At 43.1% G+C, this 20,695-nt stretch overlaps 1 non-coding gene across 1 annotated transcript; it reads left to right on the top strand.

Moving 5' to 3' along the window:
• Window positions 1–4,101: 4,101 nt before the first annotated feature.
• On the top strand, window positions 4,102–4,227 carry LOC127483072 (small nucleolar RNA SNORA36 family). The gene has a single exon (XR_007909039.1). It is a non-coding gene; the product is annotated as a small nucleolar RNA SNORA36 family (small nucleolar RNA).
• Window positions 4,228–20,695: the final 16,468 nt, after the last annotated feature.

Raw genomic sequence — 20,695 nt, 5'->3', positions numbered from 1 at the left:
ACTGTGTATAAAATCACATTTTAAAATTTAATTTGTTTTTTAGTTTACGAGATAGACAGAGAGGGACGGAAAGAAACAGAAAGACACAGAGAGCTCCCATCCGCTAGTTTACTCCCTAAATGTCTACAGTGGCCAGGGTTGGTCCCAGCCAAAACCGGGAGCCAGGAGCTCAATTCAGGTCTCCCGCATGGGTGGCAGGAACCCAGCTACTTAAGCCAGCACTGCTGTCTCCCAGGTGTGCATTAGCAGAAAGCGGAAGTCAGGAGCTAAAGTTGGCTATCAAACCCCAGGCACTCTGAGGTGGGATGTGGGCATCTTAACCGGAGTCGTAACCACTAGGCTAATTGCCCATCTTGATCAATATTTTTAAGCCTAAATTTTCCTCCTAAGAACTTTTTTAGTTGTATGCATAAACTGAAATTGTACATTTTTCATTAATTTTGGTAAGTTTTCAGTTACTATTTATTCAAAACATTTATTGCCGGTAGTTAATCTTTTCTTCTCTTCCAAGGCCCTTGTTAAGTATTATAACCTTTCTTCTTTCCTTGCTCTCACTTACTATATTTGAATTTCATTCTGGAAGATCAGGAATGAATGGCCGCTTATAAAGGGTCCAGAACAGGAAGTGTTAGATTCTTCCCTCACTCTGTCAGACCATGTAAATTCCAGAATCAATCTATGCTGCCGTGAAAGGCAGTTAACTTTGCTCCTCAGCAAGCTGGCAGGATTCCTACCACCTCCATGATCACTCAAAGGAGAGGAAAAGCCAGGACATGCCAATACTGCTTCAGCCACAGCCATAGTCGCTAAATTGTTTTGCCCTTCTTTTCCATTAAATTCTATCTACTCCTTTAAAGTAAAGGGCTTCCCTTTTTGGACGTTCTCCAAACCCCTCTATTTCATACCTATTTTAAAATCTAGCTGTCTGCAATTTCTCATTTTTGTCCTCGCACTGTGGGAGTAGGAGAGGAGCACAGATAAGGAAGATGTTATGGTCTCAAGTGGGCACTTCATCTCACCCTTTACACTTTTATTGCATACAGTTAGAATTCTGCAAGCTCGAGACTATATGTGTTTATGGCCTGCAGTATATTTTGTGAAATTAACATGAGACTATCCTGAACTCAGGCTATTGATGGCTGGTGGCGCAGTTGTCCAATAGTTAATCTATTTTAGAGGGAGTCCACATGGGCAGGGAGAGAACAGAAAGATCAAATGTCACTTGAAAACCTTCCTGCTGGGTTGCTTAGTTGGGCTTTCTGCTATATAGAATCAGGGCAAGGTGTTATGATATCTGTCTCCTTAAATGTCACTAATGAATGGTCTTCTAGCGTAAACATTCCTTGCCTAAAGCCTGTGGCCTGAAGACCAGCACAGAATTAAAAAACATGTATCATCAGTCTTTGAAATAACCAAGAAGGAATCTAATCCAATAACCCAAAGAAAGCCAATTCTGACTCTATGTTATTTATTGTTTAGTATTTCAGTCTATCATTCTTCATTAAAAGTTCTCTTCATTCCATTTTCCCCCCTGTGGTAGAGCACAAAATACCCTATCTTTCTTGACCTCAAAATCAATGTATATCACTAAATGCTGCTCTTGATTTGTAGTTAGAATTTTAGGCTTTCCTCTAGGCACTAAAGTAACAAGAATGTATTTTCAGGTTATGTAACCCAAGATGAATGAATAGAAAAGCAGATAATTTGAGAAGTGTTTGTGATCTATAAAACAGCATTATAGTGATTAGGACTCCACAGTGAAGATGGTTGGCCAAGTGACATAGTTCTACCCAAAGAGATTCTTTTTATGGATATGAAAAGCTGCTGAAATAAAACCAATGCAGCCAGTCTTATATTTGTTCATTCAACATGTATCAAGGTTCCTTCAAGGAATGAAATTCTGTTTGTTTCTGGTGGAACAAATTGACTGAACCACTGCCCATGCTTGCACTGTAGTTAGGGATACATACAATTGAAAGGTAATACCAGGGCCGGCGCCGCGGCTCACTAGGCTAATCCTCCGCCTTGCGGCGCCGGCACACCGGGTTCTAGTCCCGGTCGGGGCGCCGGATTCTGTCCCGGTTGCCCCTCTTCCAGGCCAGCTCTCTGCTGTGGCCAGGGAGTGCAGTGGAGGATGGCCCAAGTGCTTGGGCCCTGCACCCCATGGGAGACCAGGAGAAGCACCTGGCTCGGGCCATCGGATCAGCGCGGTGCACCGGCCGCAGTGCGCCGGCCGCGGCGGCCATTGGAGGGTGAACCAACGGGAAAGGAAGACCTTTCTCTCTGTCTCTCTCTCTCACTGTCCACTCTGCCTGTCAAAAAAAAAAAAAAAAAAAAAAAAAAAAAAAGAAAGGTAATACCAAAGACAGGACAGATGAGAGAGATGTGCTTAATTCAAGCAAGGAAGGGACAAGAAGGAATGGGTCCATTTAAGCTTAATGCTAGGGACCAAGGTAAAAAAAGACTAAGAATGGTTTATATCTATTAGTGACTTCAAGGTGCCAGGGACTTCATGGGGTGGAGTGTGTGTGTGTCTGTGTGTGTTGTGGCGTATTGGGTAAGGCTGCCATCCCAAATGAGTGTAGGTTTGTTTCCCGGCTGCTCCACTTCCAATCGAGCTCCCTGCTAATGGCCTTGTGAAAGCAGCAGCAGATGACCCAGTGATCACTGATGTCATAAATAAGAGTGTCAATTGTTAAATCAATAACAGGGGTCACTGTGTACTTGATCCCTATGTAGGACCTCTGTCCTTAATGAGTTGTACTATGAGAATTAATGGTAAAATTAGTCTTCAAATAGTACTTTATACTTTGTGTGTGTGGGTGCAAACTGTTGGAATCTTTACTTAGTATAGAGTAGGTCTTCTGCATATAAAGATAATAAAAAATGAATCTTAATGAAGAATGGGATGGGAGAGGGAGTAGGAGGTGGGACAGGAGTCGGGGTGGGAGGGCAGGTATGGGGGGAAGAACTGTTATAATCCTAAAGCTGTACCTATGAAATTTATATTTATTAAATAAAAGCTTTCTAAAAACAAAAACAACAAAAAGATGACCCAAGTACTTGGGCCCCTGCCACCCACGTGGGAGACCTGGAAGAAGCTCCTGGCTCCTGGCTTCTGCCTGACCCAGCCCTGGCCGTTGCAGCCCTGTGGGGAGTAAACCAGCGATGGAAGATCTGACTCTTTCTGTCTCTCCATTTCTCTCTTAACTCTGCCTTTCAAATAAATAAATAAATCTTACAAAACAAAATTTGTGTAGACCTTACTGAAAAAAATAGACATGGCTGTTCTTATAGGGCTCAATGTATGGTGTAGAGTGAAAAGGATGGCCAGTACTAGTCAGTGCTAGAGGGGTCTTTATCATACATTTAGGGAAAGACTTTCTAAATAAATTACATTTGTACCTGATGAAGGAAAAGGGGCCATTCGAGAAACTGAGGCTTGGAGAGATTAATAATTTGCCTGAGAAAATTGGACTTTGAAGATCCAGAATTCAAATCAAGTTGGCCTGATTCTTAAGAGTGGTTATTTCTGGGGCCAGCACTGTGGCCCAGCATGGTAAGCCACCCCCATGATGCCGGCATCCCATGTGAATACTAGCCTGAGTTACAGCTGTTCAACTTCAGCTCTCGCTCTCTTCTAATGAGCCTGGAAAGGCAGCAGAAGATGGCCCAAGTTCTTGGGACCCTTCCTTCCACATGGGAGACCTGGATGAAAATCCTGGCTCCTGGCTTCCGGCTTTGGTGTATGCCTTCTGTTGTGGGCATTTGGGGAATGAAGCAGTGGATGGGAGATCTCTCTGTCTCTCTCTTTCTAACACTACCTTTTGAATAAATAAATCTTTTGTAAAGTCATACTTTCCAGTTAATTATTGAACAGTTCCCTAGAAAATAAGCTTACTGAGGGCATACATTATATTTTTATTGCTTCATCTTTAAATCTAAGTCATATAGGAGATTGATTACTTATTATTGAATGCTTGCCTTTGAAATAATTAGCTCTTTATGAAGGAAAGAGCACAATATTAGCACACTAAAGTAATCATGTTCCACAAGGAGTAAGAGGCTTGCTTTCACAAACACCCGAAAATTTGGGTTAGATACCAAAGTGTTGCATTCAGTTCACTGCAACTTCCCTGGTTTGTTAGTTAAACTTTGGGACGTTAAAATAGGCTAGGACAGGGGCTGGCGCTGTGGCGCAGCAGGTTAACACCCTGGCCTGAAGCGCTGACATCCCACGTGGGCGCCGGTTCTAGACTTGGCTGCTCCACCTCCGATCCAGCTCTTTGCTGTGGCCAGGGATAGCAGTAGAAGATGGCCCAGGTCCTTGGGCCCCTGGGTCACCCATGTGGGACACCCAGAAGAAAGCTCCTAGCTCCGGATCGGCGCAGCTCTGGCTGTTGCGGCCAATCGGGGAGTGAACCATCGGGTGGGAGACCTCTCTCTTTCTGCCTCTCCTCTCTCTGTGTAACTCTGACTTTCAAGTAAATAAATTAATCTTTAAAAAAAAGGAGTTATTAAAAAAAAAAGAAATAGGCTAGGACATATAATTGGAAGGAAAGTATCAACTCTATTCATTTACCTCCCATCCTACAAAATGAAAAAAAAAGTTTATGTTAGAAAGCAAATAAAAAGATTAAGGTATGGGTGAAAGAAAATTAGGGATAAATATTCCCATCATTATTATTATGTTTGGAAAGACTATATCACAAAAATAACAGTAAAATTAAACATTTAGGAGAGGACATTAACCCACCATGGCATGGTGGGTTAAGCCATCATTTGAAATACCTATATCCTTTATCGAAGGGCCAGTTTCAGTCCCAGCAGCTCTGCTTCTGATATAACTCTCTGTTAATGTGCCTGGGAAAGAATGGTGGGTTGAGTGTTTGAGACTCTACAACCCACATGGGAGACACAGATGGAATATCTGGCCCCTGGCTTTAGCCTGTCCCAATCTTGGCTATTGAAGTCATCTGGGGAGTGAACTAGTGTATTGAAGATCTCTTCATCTCTCTCTTGTCACTCTGCCTTTCAAATAAATAAATAAATAAATAAATCTTTTAAAAAAACATTGAAATAAATCAAATAAAATTTAAAGATGATAACATTCGGCTGGCGCCGCGGCTCAGTAGGCTAATCCTCCGCCTTGTGGCGCCGGCACACCAGGTTCTAGTCCCTGTCGGGGTGCCGGATTCTGTCCCGGTTGCCCCTCTTCCAGGCCAGCTCTCTGCTATGGCCCGGGAGTGCAGTGGAGGATGGCCCAAGTGCTTGGGCCCTGCACCCCATGGGAGACCAGGAGAAGCACCTGGCTCCTGGCTCCTGCCTTCGGATAGGCACCGTGTGCCGGCCGCAGTGCGCCGGCCGCAGTGCGCCGGCCGCAGCTGCCATTGGAGGGTGAACCAATGGCAAAGGAAGACCTTTCTCTCTCTCTCTCTCTCTCTCTCTCTTTCTCTCTCTCTCACTGTCCACTCTGCCTGTAAAAAAAAAAAAAAAGATGATAACATTCTTCATAGTGTACTGTTTGAGGGCTAGGAGTGTGTACGTGTGTGTGTATTTGGTAGTTCAAAATTTGTAAGTTGTAGAAAAGGACTAGTGTCTCTCTTCATATGGAAGTTTAAGGTGTTTTGTGTGTCTCTGCAAACTATTATATGAAAATTTAGGTGAATATTTCTAGTCTTTCATTCTTTCAAAAATACAGCAATAAATAATTTTCTGCATATGTTATTAGATGCTCCGATGAGTCTATTTTAATGATTAAATTCTTATAAATGAAACTGCTAAGCAAATGGTACTAGTCATTGAGAAAATGTTGCTAAATTGCCTTTAATAAAGATGTGTCAATTATGCTCTATTCAGCCCACAGTGTGTAAGAAGACCTGTTTCTTCACACTCTAAAACAACATAAAATCAAATTTTAAGCATTACCAACTTGGTCCATTTACAATGGTAAAACTGTATAGTTTTTTTAAAACATGAACTTTATTTTAACTACAATTTTACATATTATATTTAGTTGGGCTTCTCATGGCTGTGATAGTATGTTGGGTTTCCTTGCTTTGAATGACCTTGACAATTCTGAGGTATACCAATAGGACAGGTATAATGTATCTATTTCAAGAGTGATAGGAGCAAGTTCTTTTGGGACTCCCATGTAGATGCAGGAACTCAAACACTTGGGCCATCTTCCGCTGTTTTTCCCAGGCCGTTAGCAGAGAGTTGGATCAGAAGTGGAACAGCAGGGACACAAACCAACCGTCACCCATGTGGGATGCCTGTGTCTCAGGAGGTGGCTTTACTTGCTAAGCCACAACGCCAGCTCCAAGAGAACTCTTCATGAAAGCAACATGTAGCGTTGTCATTTCCCATCTTCACCCCACCTCTTGCTGCAATTCTTCAGTTGATGGCCAGTGTTCTTACACAGTGGAACTTCACAGTTCCGTCAGGCCTGGACTTCCACTCTGAAGTCTCCAACGTCTCACCCTCTCTGAGCCTTGATGTCTATCCTCAGCACAATTTGATGTCTTTTCATGCCCTCATACTTACCACACTTCACTTCCAGTGACAGAGTACTCTTCCTAACTCTTTTGCCTGGTTAAAAGTTACTTGTACTTCAGGTCTTAAATAAAACGTTATTTTCCTGATGAATGGGTCACAGTCTACCACTTTTCTTTTTTTACATTTTTTTTATCCATTTATTTATTTAATTTGAAAGGCAGAGTTACAGAAAGAGAGTGAAACAGAGAAATAGATTTCCCATCTGCTGTTTCATTCCCCAAGTGGCCACATTAGCCCAGGCTGGGCCGGCTGAAGCCAGGAGCCAGGAGCTTCATCCAGGTCTCCCACATGGTTGGTAGGAGCCCAAGCACTTGGGCCATCCTTTGCTGCCTTCCCAGGCACATTAGCAGAGAGTTGGAATGAAAGTGGAGGAGACCAAACAAACTGGTGACCTGTATGATGCCAGTGTCAGAGCCTCAGGCAGTGGCTTAACCCACTGTGACACAATACAGGTCCCTGCCATTTTTCTTAATCTTTCTTTAACTCTTACATCTACCAGGATGGTCAAGAGGGTTAGGAAAACTTATTTTTAAAAATTTTAAATCTTATCTACATGAAAAGCACAGAGAGAAAGAGAGAGAGGGGTGGGAGAGATATCTTTCATTCACTGGTTTGCTCCCTAAATTCCTACAACAGTTGGGACTGGGCCCAGCCAAAGCCAAAAAACTGGTACTCAACTCTTGTCTCCCATGTGAGTGGCAGAGACCTGACTACATGAGCCATCACTGCTGCTTCCCAGCCTGTACGTTAGCAAGAATCTGGGATTAGGAGCACAGCCAAGACTCCCACCCAGACTCTCCAATACGGGATGTGAGCATCCCGGGTGGCATCTTAACTGCACTGTCAAATGTTGGCATAGATTATTTTTAGCTATGCAGAAGTAGACAAGAGTGCTTGATTAAGGTACTTATCGCTTAAGGTGGCTACTTAGTTTATGTGTAAAATGAGAAACTGACATGATTGGAAGTTTTTCAGTGCTCATCCCGAGAGAAATTATTCCAGGAAAAGGTTGTTTTCTTATTTATTTTTTGTTATTTTAAATTCAATACTTTATTAAGATCTAGAATATTAAGATTATTAAGAGTACTAGTTGGCTTTTGCTACTATAATGAGTTACCAGAAACTTAGTTGGTGCAGACAAATCTATTATCTTACAGTTCTGGAGGACAAAAGTCCCAAAATCATGTGTTGGCCAGGCTGCATTCCTTCTTGACACTCTAGGGAAGAACTGTTCCACTTCACTCCAATCTTCCAATCTGTTTCTTTCTTTCTTTTCTTTTTTTTTTTTTTTTTTTTGACAGGCAGAGTGGATAGTGAGAGAGAGAGACAGAGAGAAAGGTCTTCCTTTCCCGTTGGTTCACCCTCCAATGGCTGCCACAGCTGGCGCGCTGCGGCCGGCATACTGCGTTGATCTGAAGGCAGGAGCCAGGTGCTTCTCCTGGTCTCCCATGGGGTGCAGGGCCCAAGCACTTGGGCCATCCTCCACTGCACTCCCGGGCCACAGCAGAGAGCTGGCCTGGAAGAAGGGCAACCGGGAAAGAATCTGGCACCCCAACCGGGACTAGAACCCAGTGTGCCGGCGCCGATAGGTGGAGGATTAGCCTAGTGAGCCGCGGCGCCGGCCCAATCTGTTTCTGTTGTCACATCTTTTGCGACTGAAATCCTCCTTCCTGTCTCTTGTAAGGACTCTGGGATTACATCAGGCCCACTAAATTAATCTAGGATAGCTTTCCTCCCTCAAGGTCCTCAGTGTGATCTTGTCTGAAGTCTGATGCACATGTAAAGTATCAGTCCCAGGTTCTGCGATTGGGACATAGGACATCTGTGGGTGGGTGACTATTACTCCATCACACTAAGATAAAGTCTTTGTCTCCAGTTGTTCATACTCTTAGCCAAAGGAGCTATGAGAATCCACAAAAAGTGCCCAACTGAGCTTTAAGTTCAGACTAAGGAAGAAACTTCACCAAAGGGAAGGTCCGGAAACCAAGTAGTATTTAGGATAGAAATATAAATTGAGGGTGTTTTGATCCAGGGAACACTGTATCTGAAGCATGAAAATGAGAGAAACTTCTCTTAATCCAGGCTTCCTATTCTATACCACTCTTTTTTAAAAATTTTTTTAAAAAGATTTATGTATTTATTTGGAAGAAAGAGTTACAGAGAGTGAGAGGGAGAGAGAGAGAGAGAGAGAGACCTCTTCCATCTGTTGGTTCGTTCATTCCTCAAATGGCCATGGCAGCCAGAGTTGGGACCAGCTGAAGCCAGGAACCAGCAGCTTCTTCTGGTTTTCCCATGTGGGTGGCAGGGACCCAAGCACTTCGCCATCTTCCTCTGCCTTCCCAGACACATTAGCAGGAGCTGGATCTGAAATGGAGAGGCCAGGACTCTAACTGCCTCCCATATGGGATGCCAGTGCTGCAGGTGGTGGTTTTACCTGCTACACCGCAGCACCTGCCCCATCACTCTGTTGATGATGTCCTTTCCTATATCTTCATCAACCTGTTAGGGACTGAATGTGCCCTGCCCCTCAGATTGATGTATTGAAATCTAATCTTCAGAGTATTTCCCAGCCCCCTCAACACAAATGTGATCAACCTGTAAATTCTGTCTCAAAACCTGTAAAGTGAACCTCCTCACAGGAAGAAATGACATGTAGATGAATCATCAGTTGTTGTTCTTTCCTACTTAGAAAACAAGGAAACTAATGACATTGCTGGAGGAGGCTATCTCATGTGAAAATAACATTTTAAAGTTCATAAGGCTCAAGGGCCAGAATTTGGCTTTTTCATGAAAAACTGAGTCTTGACGTTGATTCTTTCTATTTATTCCTTCCTTCCTTCCTTCCTTCCTTCCTTCCTTCCTTCCTTCCTTCCTTCCTTCCTTCCTTCCTTCTCTTTCTCTCTTTCTTTCAAAGGATTTATTTATTTACTCGAGAGGCATAGTTATAGACAGAGGAGAGACAGAGAGAGCTCTTCCATTCACTGGTTCACTCCCCAGATGGCCAGAGCTGCACCAATCTGAAGCCAGGAGCTGGGAGCTTCTTCCAGTCTCCCACACAGGTGCAAGGCCATCTTTTACTGTGTTCCCAGGCCCAAAGCAGGAGTTCAATCAGAAGTGGAGCATCTGGGACTTGAACCGGCACTCATACAGGATGCCAGCACTACAGGCAGATGATTAATCTACTACACCACAGTGCCTGCTCCTTGAAGTTGAATCTTGAACACATATCTATTTCAAGAGTTATAGGAGCAAGTTTGAGGCAGAAAGAGTCTAGTATAATGTAGGAATCTAAGAGGAACCACATTTTCATAAATCAACTTGAGATGAAGACTTTGCTAGGATCTATAGGGAATGTGGTTTTGTAAATTTCACTCAGACATTCAGATATAGTTGAGGAGCTGGCAGCGAGCTACTCATCATTATTGCACCTCATTATCCTGGAAAGGAATAGAAGACTTGTGGTTTAGGGGAGTTTTATGCAATATTATCTTTGAATTATAAAAGCAATATACAAGAAGAAGTGAATGTTAAATCACGTTACCATGGAAATTAACAAGAATGAGATAATTCTACTTATATGAAAACTATCTGGCACATATTAAATGAAAGAGAAACTTTTAAAATATCTACAAAATTTACTAGTTATACTTTCTTCTATTAAAAACAGATTTATTTATTTGTAAGTCAGAATAATAGGGAGAGAAGAGAGAGAGAAAGAGAGACAGAGAGAAAAATCTATGTGCTGGTTGACTTCCCAAATGCTCACAATAGCTGGGACTAGGTTAGGCTGAATCTAGGAGCCAGAATCTCCATCTGGGCCTCCCACATGGGTGGCAGAGATTCAAGCATTTGAGTCATTATCTGCTGCTTCCCAGGCACATTATCAGGGAGCTGGATCACAAGCAGAATAACTGGGACTCTAACCAGCACTCTTATGTGGGATGTGAGCATTGAAAACAACTGCTTAACTTGCTTCTCCACAAAATCTGCGCCTACTTAGTGATTCTTTCTCAATGAATTCAGGAGCTAGGAGCTTCTTCCAGGTCTCCCATGCAGGTGCAGGGGCCCAAGAACTTGGGCCATCTATTAGTGCTTTTCTAGGCCATAGCAGAGAGCTAGATCAGAAGTGAAGCAGCTGGGACTCAAACCAGCGCCAATATGGGATACTGGCGCTGCAGGCTAGGGCTTTAACCCACTGCGCCACAGTGCTGGCCCCCTCTCAGTTAACTATTGATGCCTAATAAACCACCCACCCAAAACATAATCATTTAAAAGCAATCTCTGGGTGGTTCTTTTGATCTAGGCTATGTAGGCTGGGACTGAGTGATCCAGGTTGTTATCACTCACATGCTGGTGATGAGAGGATAGGGAAACGAGAAGGAAGCTCACTTATTAATATGGAGCATGGCTTCGTGTCAGCAAGGCAATGGCTACCTTAAGCCCAACTCTTTTTTTTTTTTTTTTTTTTGACAGTGAGAGAGAGAGAGAGACAGAGAGAAAGGTCTACCTTTTGCCGTTGGTTCACCCTCCAGTGGCCGCCACGGCCGACGCATCACGCTGATCCGAAGGCAGGAGCCAGGTGCTTTTCCTGGCTCCCATGCGGGTGCAGGGCCCAAGCACTTGGGCCATCCTTCACTGTGCTCCCGGGCCGTAGCAGAGAGCTGGCCTGGAAGAGGGGCAACTGGGACAGAATCTGGCGCCCCGACCAGGACTAGAACCCGGTGTGCCGGTGCCACAAGGTGGAGGATTAGCTTATTGAGCCACAGTGCCGGCAAGCCCAACTCTTTCTAATGGTGTCCAAAGGCTTCCCTGCACCATGACAAGGCAAGTCGCAAGGCACATGCATTTTTCAGCCTTCTGCTTAAGACACATTTTCCACTGTCCAGTTGGTCAAAGCTAGCCAAACAAGGAAGCACAGAGTCAGAAAAAGAGGGAGCTACCCACTGGAGGGATGAAGCATGAACAAATTAGGGTCACTATCAGTATAATTTACTACATAGAACTTGATGCATTAATACCTAGTACGGTGTTTAAAAATTTCCATCTCAAGGCAGGCATTTTGGCACAGCAGGTTAAGCCACCAGTTGGGGCACCTGCTTTCCATATTGAAGTGCCTGAATTTGAGTTTTGATCTAGCTTCCTGTTCATGAACCTGGGAGGCAGCAGGTAGTTGTTCAAGTTCGTGGGTCCCTGCTACCCACATAGGAAACCCCGACGGAGTGCCTAGCTCCTGGTTTTGGCCTGACCTGGTCCTGGCTGTTGCAAGCATTTGAGGAGATATTTCTGACTCTCTGTCCCTCTTTGTCACTCTGCCTTTCAGATAAATAAAACAATAAAGCTTAACAAAAAGTCTGTTTCTTTGCTTTCATTAACTTCAGGGATTTATTTCTTTTGGAGAAAATGAATTATTGTGAACTGCAATTCTTTTATTCAAAATGATACTGTTTTGAACCTAGGAAAAAAGTGAATGCTAATGTTCTCAGAAGTCAAAGGGTGTTTTGTTTTAGCAAGGGACCAATCTGAAAGTGAGAATAGGTACAACAAATAGACTTCATTCATCTTTATTTTTATGTTTTGAATAAGAATTCACTCACGAAGTTAAAAATTCATGGTACCAGCAGATGAGAAGGTTTCTACTTCTGTCTCCAATCCACATGGTCCCCTCTTCAGAAATGTTTTATGCAACTGTAGCAAACATTTGTATGCATTTCCCTTCAAATTTGATTTAGAACCCTCAGGAAATCAGGAGAAAAAAAGTAAAGTGCCCTTGATCTGTCTTCCAAGAAATGTTGTGTATTAATTATCAGGTATCTGAAAATAAAGCTTTGTCCTGCCTCTCATGTGAGTTTGATAACAGAGTTGTGTTAATCACCTGTAATATTAAACATGCACTAGTAAAACACACTAACCCTCTCCTATGTATTGTGTATTGTGTGGTGGTAGATTAATGATTACATGGCCAATATTATACTTGTCCAACATTAATTGAAAGTGAGTTTTACACTTTTATTTATTGATTTTTTTAAAAAGCTTTATTTATTTATTTGAAAGGTAGGGTTACATGCACACACACACACACACACACAGAGAGAGAGAGAGAGGTCTTCCATCTACTGCTTACATTCCAGATGGTTGCAATGGTGAGGGCTAGCCTGGGCTGAAGTCAGCAGCTTGGAACTCCATTCAGATCTCCCACACGTGTAGCAGGTGCCAGGGACCTGAGCCAACTTTCCCTGCTTTCCCAGGCACATTAGCAGGGAGTTGGATTGTAAGTGGAGCAGCAGGGACTTGGACTGTGCCCATATGGGGATGCTGGCATTGCACACGGTGGCTTTACCCATTGAGCCACAACACCAGCCCCTTATTCTCAGTAGTTATGAGAAGAACATGTGAAAAAGAAAGAAATTACACTCATGCAAAGCAGAAGTTTTGGAAGGTTATAAAGGACTGATAGCAGGAACTGAGATAGTACATTGTCTCATAACTCCAGTGGCAATTTCCTCTAAGATGTCCTGACCATCATGTAAAATAATCTTGAGCTTTGTTTCCTCATTGAACTCTCCTGCGTGAGAGCTGTATCTCCTCTTGCCAATATTTGGGCAGGGACCACAAAGCCCTCGTCCAAGGGAGTGACCAGGAACTGACTTCTACCCCGGGTCCACCCAGGACTGCCCACTTTGCAGCTTAACTACTTATTAAGTAAGGTATCCTGATAAAATGAGAGCTCTGCCAAACCAGGACAGTCAAGTTTGTAGCCACACGCACAGAGAGCACAAAGGTATGCCACTCCCAGATGTCAATCATGAATGCCAATCCTTAGTGTCGTTGGCTGCATCACTAGTCAACCTCTCCTCATACTTTGTGGACAAAAGCCCCAAATCAGGAAGAAAGGGTGCCATGTTTCCTCGCAACTGACCCATTCCTTCCTTTGAAAGTATTTCAGTGAATTTTGCTTTACAATCCTTACTTTTGCCTCTCTGAAGTATAATTCATTATCCTTTCGGTGAAAAGGATGGAGGCAAGCCAGCTGCCACGTTTGACAGTAATTTCCTCCAAAATGTCCTGACTACAAATGAATAATCTTGAGCCTTTTTCCTCATTGAACTCTCCTGATTGAAAATTCTACCTCCTCCTGCCAATATCTTAATAGGAAGTTCATGTCTGTTCACAGTATGACACTATTTTTTTTCAAAGTTCTCAGAGCAGGGATGAGTATTTAGTCTAGCTTTCAAAGGACTGGTTAAGATTCTATGTTGTTTTTTTTTTTTTTAAGATTTATTTTATTTATTTGAAAGAGTTACAGAGAGGCAGAGAGAGAGAGAAAGACAGAGAGAGAGGGAGAGAGAGAGAGAGGTCTTCCATCCACTGGTTCACTACCCAGATGGCTGCAAAGGCCAGAGCTGTGCTGATCCAAACCCAGGAGCCAAGAGCTTCCTCTGGGTCTCCCACATGGGTACAAGGGACCAAGCACTTGGGCCATCCTCCACTGGTATCCCAGGCCATAGCAGAGAGCTGAATCGGAAGTGGAGCAGCCGGGACTAAAACCGGTGCCCAAAAGGGATGCCGGCACCTCAGGCCAGGGCTTTAACCCACTGTGCCACAGCACTGGCCCCAAGATTCCGTGTTCTGTAAGAGTGTGTGGCTTTAGTTCCACACTCTGGCTCCTGACTCCAGTGTCCTGATAATGGAAACCTTGCAAGGCAGTGGTGATAGCTGCCTAACTGGGTCCCTGTCACCTATGTGTGAGATCTGGATTGTGTTCCCAGCTCTCAGCTCCCAGCTTTGGCTGGCCCGGTCCAGGCTGGTGCAAGCATTTGGGGACTGAACTAGCAGATGTGTGCTAGCATGCATGTGCACCCTCTCTGCTTCTCAATAAATTTTTAAAAAATTAAAAAAATTCTTAGAACCTCTGCTCCTGCTCACTGTCACTGGAGAAGTCCTAGGCTTTAGTTATAGTCATTCTTCTCAGTTTTCTCTATTCACTCCACTCACCTATCCTTGCCCAGTCCCTCTAATAAAAAGACCAAAAAGTAATATCCTCCATACAGAAGAGTTGACAGATATCTCTCATTTTCTAGATTCTTACTGTACAACAAACATAAACAATTCTTTGTATCCAAGGAGTCTACATCTGCAGACTTAAGAGACATTTTAAAAATTTTTATTCTTGTTTTTATTTGAAAGGCAGAGAGAAGCAGAGGAAGAGAGAGAAATCTTCTACCCACTGGTCCTCTCCCCAAGTGCCCACAAACAGCCAGGGCTTGGCCAGGACAAAGCCAGGAACCTGGAACTCCATGTAGATCTGTCAAGTGGGTAGCAAGAACCCAAGTGGTTGAGCCATCATCTACTGCTTCCCAGAGTGCACATTAGTAGGAAACTAGATTGGAAACAGAGGAGCTGGGACTTGGACCACCCATATTGATATGGGAAACAGGTGTCCTAATTGGTATCTTCAGCACTGCACCAAATGCTCAAACAACATCTGCAGATGTTCCGTTGAAAATACTAAAAAATAAAAAAGTTATGCCTGTAACGAATATGTACAGACATTTTCTTGTCATTTTATTTCTTGTCAATACAGTGTAATAACTTTGTATAGCATCTATATTCTATTGGGTATTATAAGTAATCTAGAGATGATTTAAAGGAGAGAGGAGGATGTGCATAGGTTAAATGTAATTATTAGGCCATTTTATTTAAAAGAAATGAGTGTCTGCTGAGTTTGGTATCCTTGGTGGGTGGGGTAGAGGGTCCTGGAACCAGTCCCCTGTGGATACCAAGAGATAACTGTACTGCCTTTTGTTGTATTTAACTTTACATTAGAAGTACCATTTTTTTGGGAGGGGGTGGGCAGGCATTTGGCCTAGCAGTTTAAACACCAGTTATGAGGCCGGGTAATGATGTGTAAGTCCCACATCAGAGTTATCTTGATTCCAGCTCCCTGCTAATATAGATCCTGGTAGGCAGTAGGTGATGTAACTCAAGTGACTGGGTTTCTGCCATCCGCAGGGAACACCCCAATTGCATTCCAAGCTGCCAAGCTCCTGGCATCCACCTAGCCCAGTCTTGGCCATTGCTGGCATTTGGAGAGTGAACTAGTAGATGGATATTCTCCCTGTGTCTGTGTCTGTCTCCTTGCCTCTCAAATAAATTAATTTTTTTAAAAAGAAGTACTATTTATCTTTTCAGTAGGAGTATTTCCTCACTGCAGTGATTATACTGTTAGATTTCTTAGTATCCAACCAAGATGTTAATACATATAATTCATGTTCCTCAGAAAATTCTACAAAGAGAGTTGATGGGTGCAATTACTCCTTCACTGACAATTTTGATAGTGCATCAAGGTATTAGGGCCTTCTTATCCCAAAACCTCATGGGTCTGTAATTCCTTCAACCATTTCCACCTCAATTATTTTTTCTCTAAATGATAATTCCACTGTAAACAATTATATTTCAGAAGCACCACCTTTTGGGCAAGTAGTTTTTAGGTTATGCACACTCTGAAATTATAGAGATAGCATAATCTCTCTGTTCCAAAGTTTCAATTTGCAAGCAAAGACAGGATTATTAAAGCAATAATACAATTCCAGTGTAAATTAAGAGCTTTCCCCCACTCCTAATCCCACCATGCCCCAGTGGCTGTTGATGACTTTCTAAATAGAACACTATTGAAATAATGATTCTAAAACACATGGATTCCTATCCTTCTTTAATTTCCTTGATTTCAAAAATTTACTCAAGTGGAGCTGGATTCCATTCTTGCACTGCACCCTCAGTCCCCTGGGATTGTATAGTCAATCAAACTATGCTTCCAAGAATGCTAAATACTCATTAACATTATTAATCATTTCTAAAGTACCAGTGGTCTGATTTCCTCTGGGAAATGCTGTGTTCCGTTTTTGAGTGTTTATCCTATCAGGTCTATTACAAATATTCTTTGGTTGTATTGTCAATTGTGCCAAAACCAAAACTTTCCAGTCAATGGAAGAGTTTTGGGGCTTAGAAAATATGATTTTTTGCAGCTTCATAAATCACTTAAGACTCAACAGCTATGTATAGTAGTCTTTTCAATGAAATTATTTTAATCAAAACTCAGCATTAAAATATTCAATTACAAGCTCCGGGTAATGTTGGAAAATAAGACAGATCCTAGTCAATAGCAGGGGACACTCATAGTCCTTCATGTACTTTAACTCATTTAATATTAATTACATTACATCCTATATTAATTCTATAGGATAGGCAATGCTACCATCCTCATTTTACTGATAAAGAAGCAGAAGCTCAGAAGGTTGAGTAATTTACCTAAGGTCACCCAGCTATAAATAGCAGACCCACAATTCAAACCCCCAGGCACTGTGGATCCAGAGTTACTTATCTTAAATACCCTACTACCATAAAGTGAGAATGTCTATGTGAAATAAAAGATTGAAATTAAGGTAATTCTGCAATTTAGTGTGTACTATATAAAGGTAATACTGAGACTACTGGCACCAGCCCATATTTTGAGCAGACACTTTGAGCAATCACCCCTCCAGGGGAACTGATTTAATCAGAAATTTTTGTTGGGCTGATATTGTGGTGCAACAGGTTAAGCCAATGCTTGGGATGCTAGCACCCCATATCGCAGTACTGGTTACTCCACTTTCCATTCAGCTCCCTGCTAGTGCAACTGGGAAAGTCATGGAATTTGGGCCAAGCACTTAAGATACTGGCCACTGCCCTGGAAGACTCCAGTGGAGCTTCTGGCTCCTGGCTTTGCTCAGACCTGGCTGTTGCAGACTTTTGCGGAACAAATCAGCCAAGGGAAGATCTTATTTTTTGTGTCATTATGATTTTCAAATAAATAAAGAAATGTTTGAGAATCTTTTTTTTCCCAAGATTTATTCATTTATTTAAAAGTCAGAGTTACAGAGAGAGAGGAGAGACAGAAAGGGAGATCTTCCAACCTCTGGTTCACTCCCCAAATAGCTGCAACGGCTGAGGCTGGACCAGGCTAAAGCCAGAAGCCAGGAGCTTCTGGGTCTTCCACATGGGTGCAGAGGCCCAAGGAAATGAGCCATCTTTCACTGCTTTCCCAGGTACATTAGCAAGGAGCTGGATCAGAAGTGGAGCAGCTAGGACTTGAATTGGCACTATATGGGATGCTTACATCGCAGGCCGTGGCTTAACCTGCTGCACCACAACACCAGCCCCAAAGATCCCTTGTTAATAGTGCTGCTTGTGAATTCTCTGCCAGAAACACATTTGGATGTACTAGCTGACTGTTAGATGTAAGTTTCCATTGCTTATATTTATCTAGAGATTAGGTTGAATAATTACATGACTCTTGCTTTTCTGCATTCGACATCAGAACAAATCTTCTCAGTTCTCACTTTAATGCTATAAGTCAGGGCTTATTAATACTCAAATGTGAGGGATTTCTAGATATTTACTTTCAACTCATAATTTCTGTGTTTATTTATATCCATAAAGCAACTTTTTGGTATTCATTGTTTCTATAGGGGAATGTTTAAAAAAGTATTGTACACTGCTTAATAGCATGCAGTGCGGCGCCAGCACCCTGGGTTCTAGTCCTGGTTGGGGTTCTGGATTCTGTCCCAGTTGCTGCTCTTCCAGTCCAGCTCTCTGCTGTGGCCCGGGATTGCTGTGGAGGATGGCCCAAGTGCTTCGGCCCTGCACCCCATGGGAAACCAGGAGAAGCACCTGGCTCCTGGCTTTGGATCTGCGCAGCGTGCTGGCCACAGCACGCCACCTGTAGCAGCCATTTGAGGGGTGAACCAACGGAAGGAAGACCTTTCTCTCTGTCTCTCTCTCTCACTGTCTAACTCTGCCTGTCCAAAAAAAAAAAAAAAAAAAAAAAAAAGATTGAGGTATATATCTAATAGTAATGATTACCACTTCCTGATACTATCGTTGCCCTTACTAGTACCACCTCCTCTATGACTGTTATAATTAACAGCAAACATTTGCATTGAATTAGCTTTGAGTTGGGCAATGTTCTTAACATTTCACATATGTTAATTCATTTAATTTATAGGCTGTCTCTGAAAGGATGTACAAGGAACCGGAAATTCTGGCCCCTCTGGAAAGATAGTCTGGGGCAACTAAAGTCTGGCCCAGGAACTGTTTTTCCTGTATCTCTTGCTCTCTCTCTTTTTTAAGATTCATTTTATTTATTTGAAAGGCAGAATTACAGAAAGAGAGAGGGAGAATAGATAGAGGGATCTTCCATCCACTGGTTCACTCCCCAAATGTTCTCAATGGGCAGGGCTGGACTAGATGGAAGCCAGGAGCCTGAAACTCCATCTGGTTTTCCCATGTGGGTGGCAGGGGCCAAAGCACTTGGGCCGTCTTCCCTGCTTTTCCCAGGCACATTAGCAGGTTGCTGGATCAGAAGCACAGGTGCCAATATGGGATGCTTTCATTGCAGGCAGTGGTTTAACCTGGTACGCCACAAAGCAGACTCCTACTGCATCCCTTTTCTATTCACTTGAAATCAACATAATGCTGTATTGGATTTACTAATAAAGTAATTTAAATGTAATTTCTTTAATATTAAAATGATATGAAAATAAAAGCATAATATAGGTCAGTAAAACAGCAAGCAGAGTGTGAATAGACATGCACTATGACTGCAAAATAGTTTTAAAGATTTATTTACTTATTTGAAAGGTAGAGTGTGAGAGAGAGAGAGGGAAAGAGAGACCAAGAGATCTTCCATCAACAGTTCACTACCCAGAGAGCCTCAACTTCCAGGCCTGGGCCAGATGAAGCCAGGAACTCCATCCTGGTCACTTAACATGGGTGACGGGGCCCAGTTAGTAGGAAGCTGATCAGAAGCAAAGGAATTGGAATTCAAGCAGGCACTCCAATATGGGATGCTGGTGTCACAAGTGGTGGCTTAACTTGCTGCACCACACGCCTGTAGCTACAAATTAAAGAAAATATATATTTATTTGAGAGGCAGACACACACATACAGAGAGAGAGAGAGAGAGAGAGAGAGATGGAGAGAGTGCTGCCATCTGCTGGTCAGAAATTCAATGCAGGTCTCAAATTCAATGCATGGTGACTCCTGGGGTTTGCATTAGCGAGTTAGGAGCTGGTCCTGGGAACTGAACCTGGGCACTATGCTATAGGACATGAGCATCTTAACCACTAGTCTAAATGCCTACTGCTGCAAGTTTGTTATAAAACACAAAAGAAAAAGATTATGTCTACTACTGAGAAGTGCAGTTCAAGTTTTATTCAAGAAAGGTCTTCCTGTCCAGCTTCCAGGTGAGTGAGTAGCTAACAGCCTCCAGTAAGTGACCAAGGTAAGCAGAACAACGACCCCACCAGTCCCCTCTGATGTCGCACTCCTCTAGAGGGACACTGTGCTGACGGAGATTTTCTCAGGTCTGCAGGGCAGTTGACAGCTCCCTGTCTGTCTTTCCCCTTTCCATCTCACTTCCTGCTTTCCAAAGAACAGAACCGGCACATACAGAACCGGCACAAACAAGACAAGGACTGAAAGAAAATATAGGTGGGGGCCGGTGCTGTGTTGCAGAGGGTTAAAGCCCTGGCCTGAGGTGCCGGCGCCGGCATCCCACATGGGCGCCAGTTCTAGTCCCGGCTGTTCCTCTTCCAATCCAGCTCTCTGCTGTGGCCTGGGATAGCAGTGGAAGACAGCCCTGGTCCTTGGGGCTTTGCACCCGTGTGGGAGACCTGGAGGGGGCTCCTGGATCCTGGCTTCAGATCGGCACAGCTCCGGCCGTTGCGGCCATCTGGCTAGTGAGCCAGTGGATGGAAGACCTCTCTGTCTCTACTTCTCTCTGTAACTCTGTCTTTCAAATAAATAAAATAAATCTTTAAAAAAAGAAAATATAGGTGATTCCTCCCTTCCCTTAAAATTTGCAACTTCATCCATTTATATTTTACTTTGAAATGTGCATCTGTGCAGTGTAAGTACATGCCTATGTGTACACATAATCTAAAGAATCAACCATGTCCAAAGGCTTGCTAAGATAAACTGCAGCCCCTAGTCCTTCTCCATTTTTTTCCCCAGAAGCTAAATCTTCAATAAATACTCGAAATCGACCCTTTTGATTTTAGCTTCTATATCTCTAATTAACATGCCTGTATTGCTAATTCTT

Source organism: Oryctolagus cuniculus, chromosome 4 (genome assembly GCF_964237555.1).
Source record: "Oryctolagus cuniculus chromosome 4, mOryCun1.1, whole genome shotgun sequence".
Classification (NCBI taxonomy): Eukaryota; Metazoa; Chordata; class Mammalia; order Lagomorpha; family Leporidae; genus Oryctolagus; species Oryctolagus cuniculus.
Note: the sequence above shows the minus strand (reverse complement) of the source record. Positions and strands in the feature narration are given on the sequence as shown.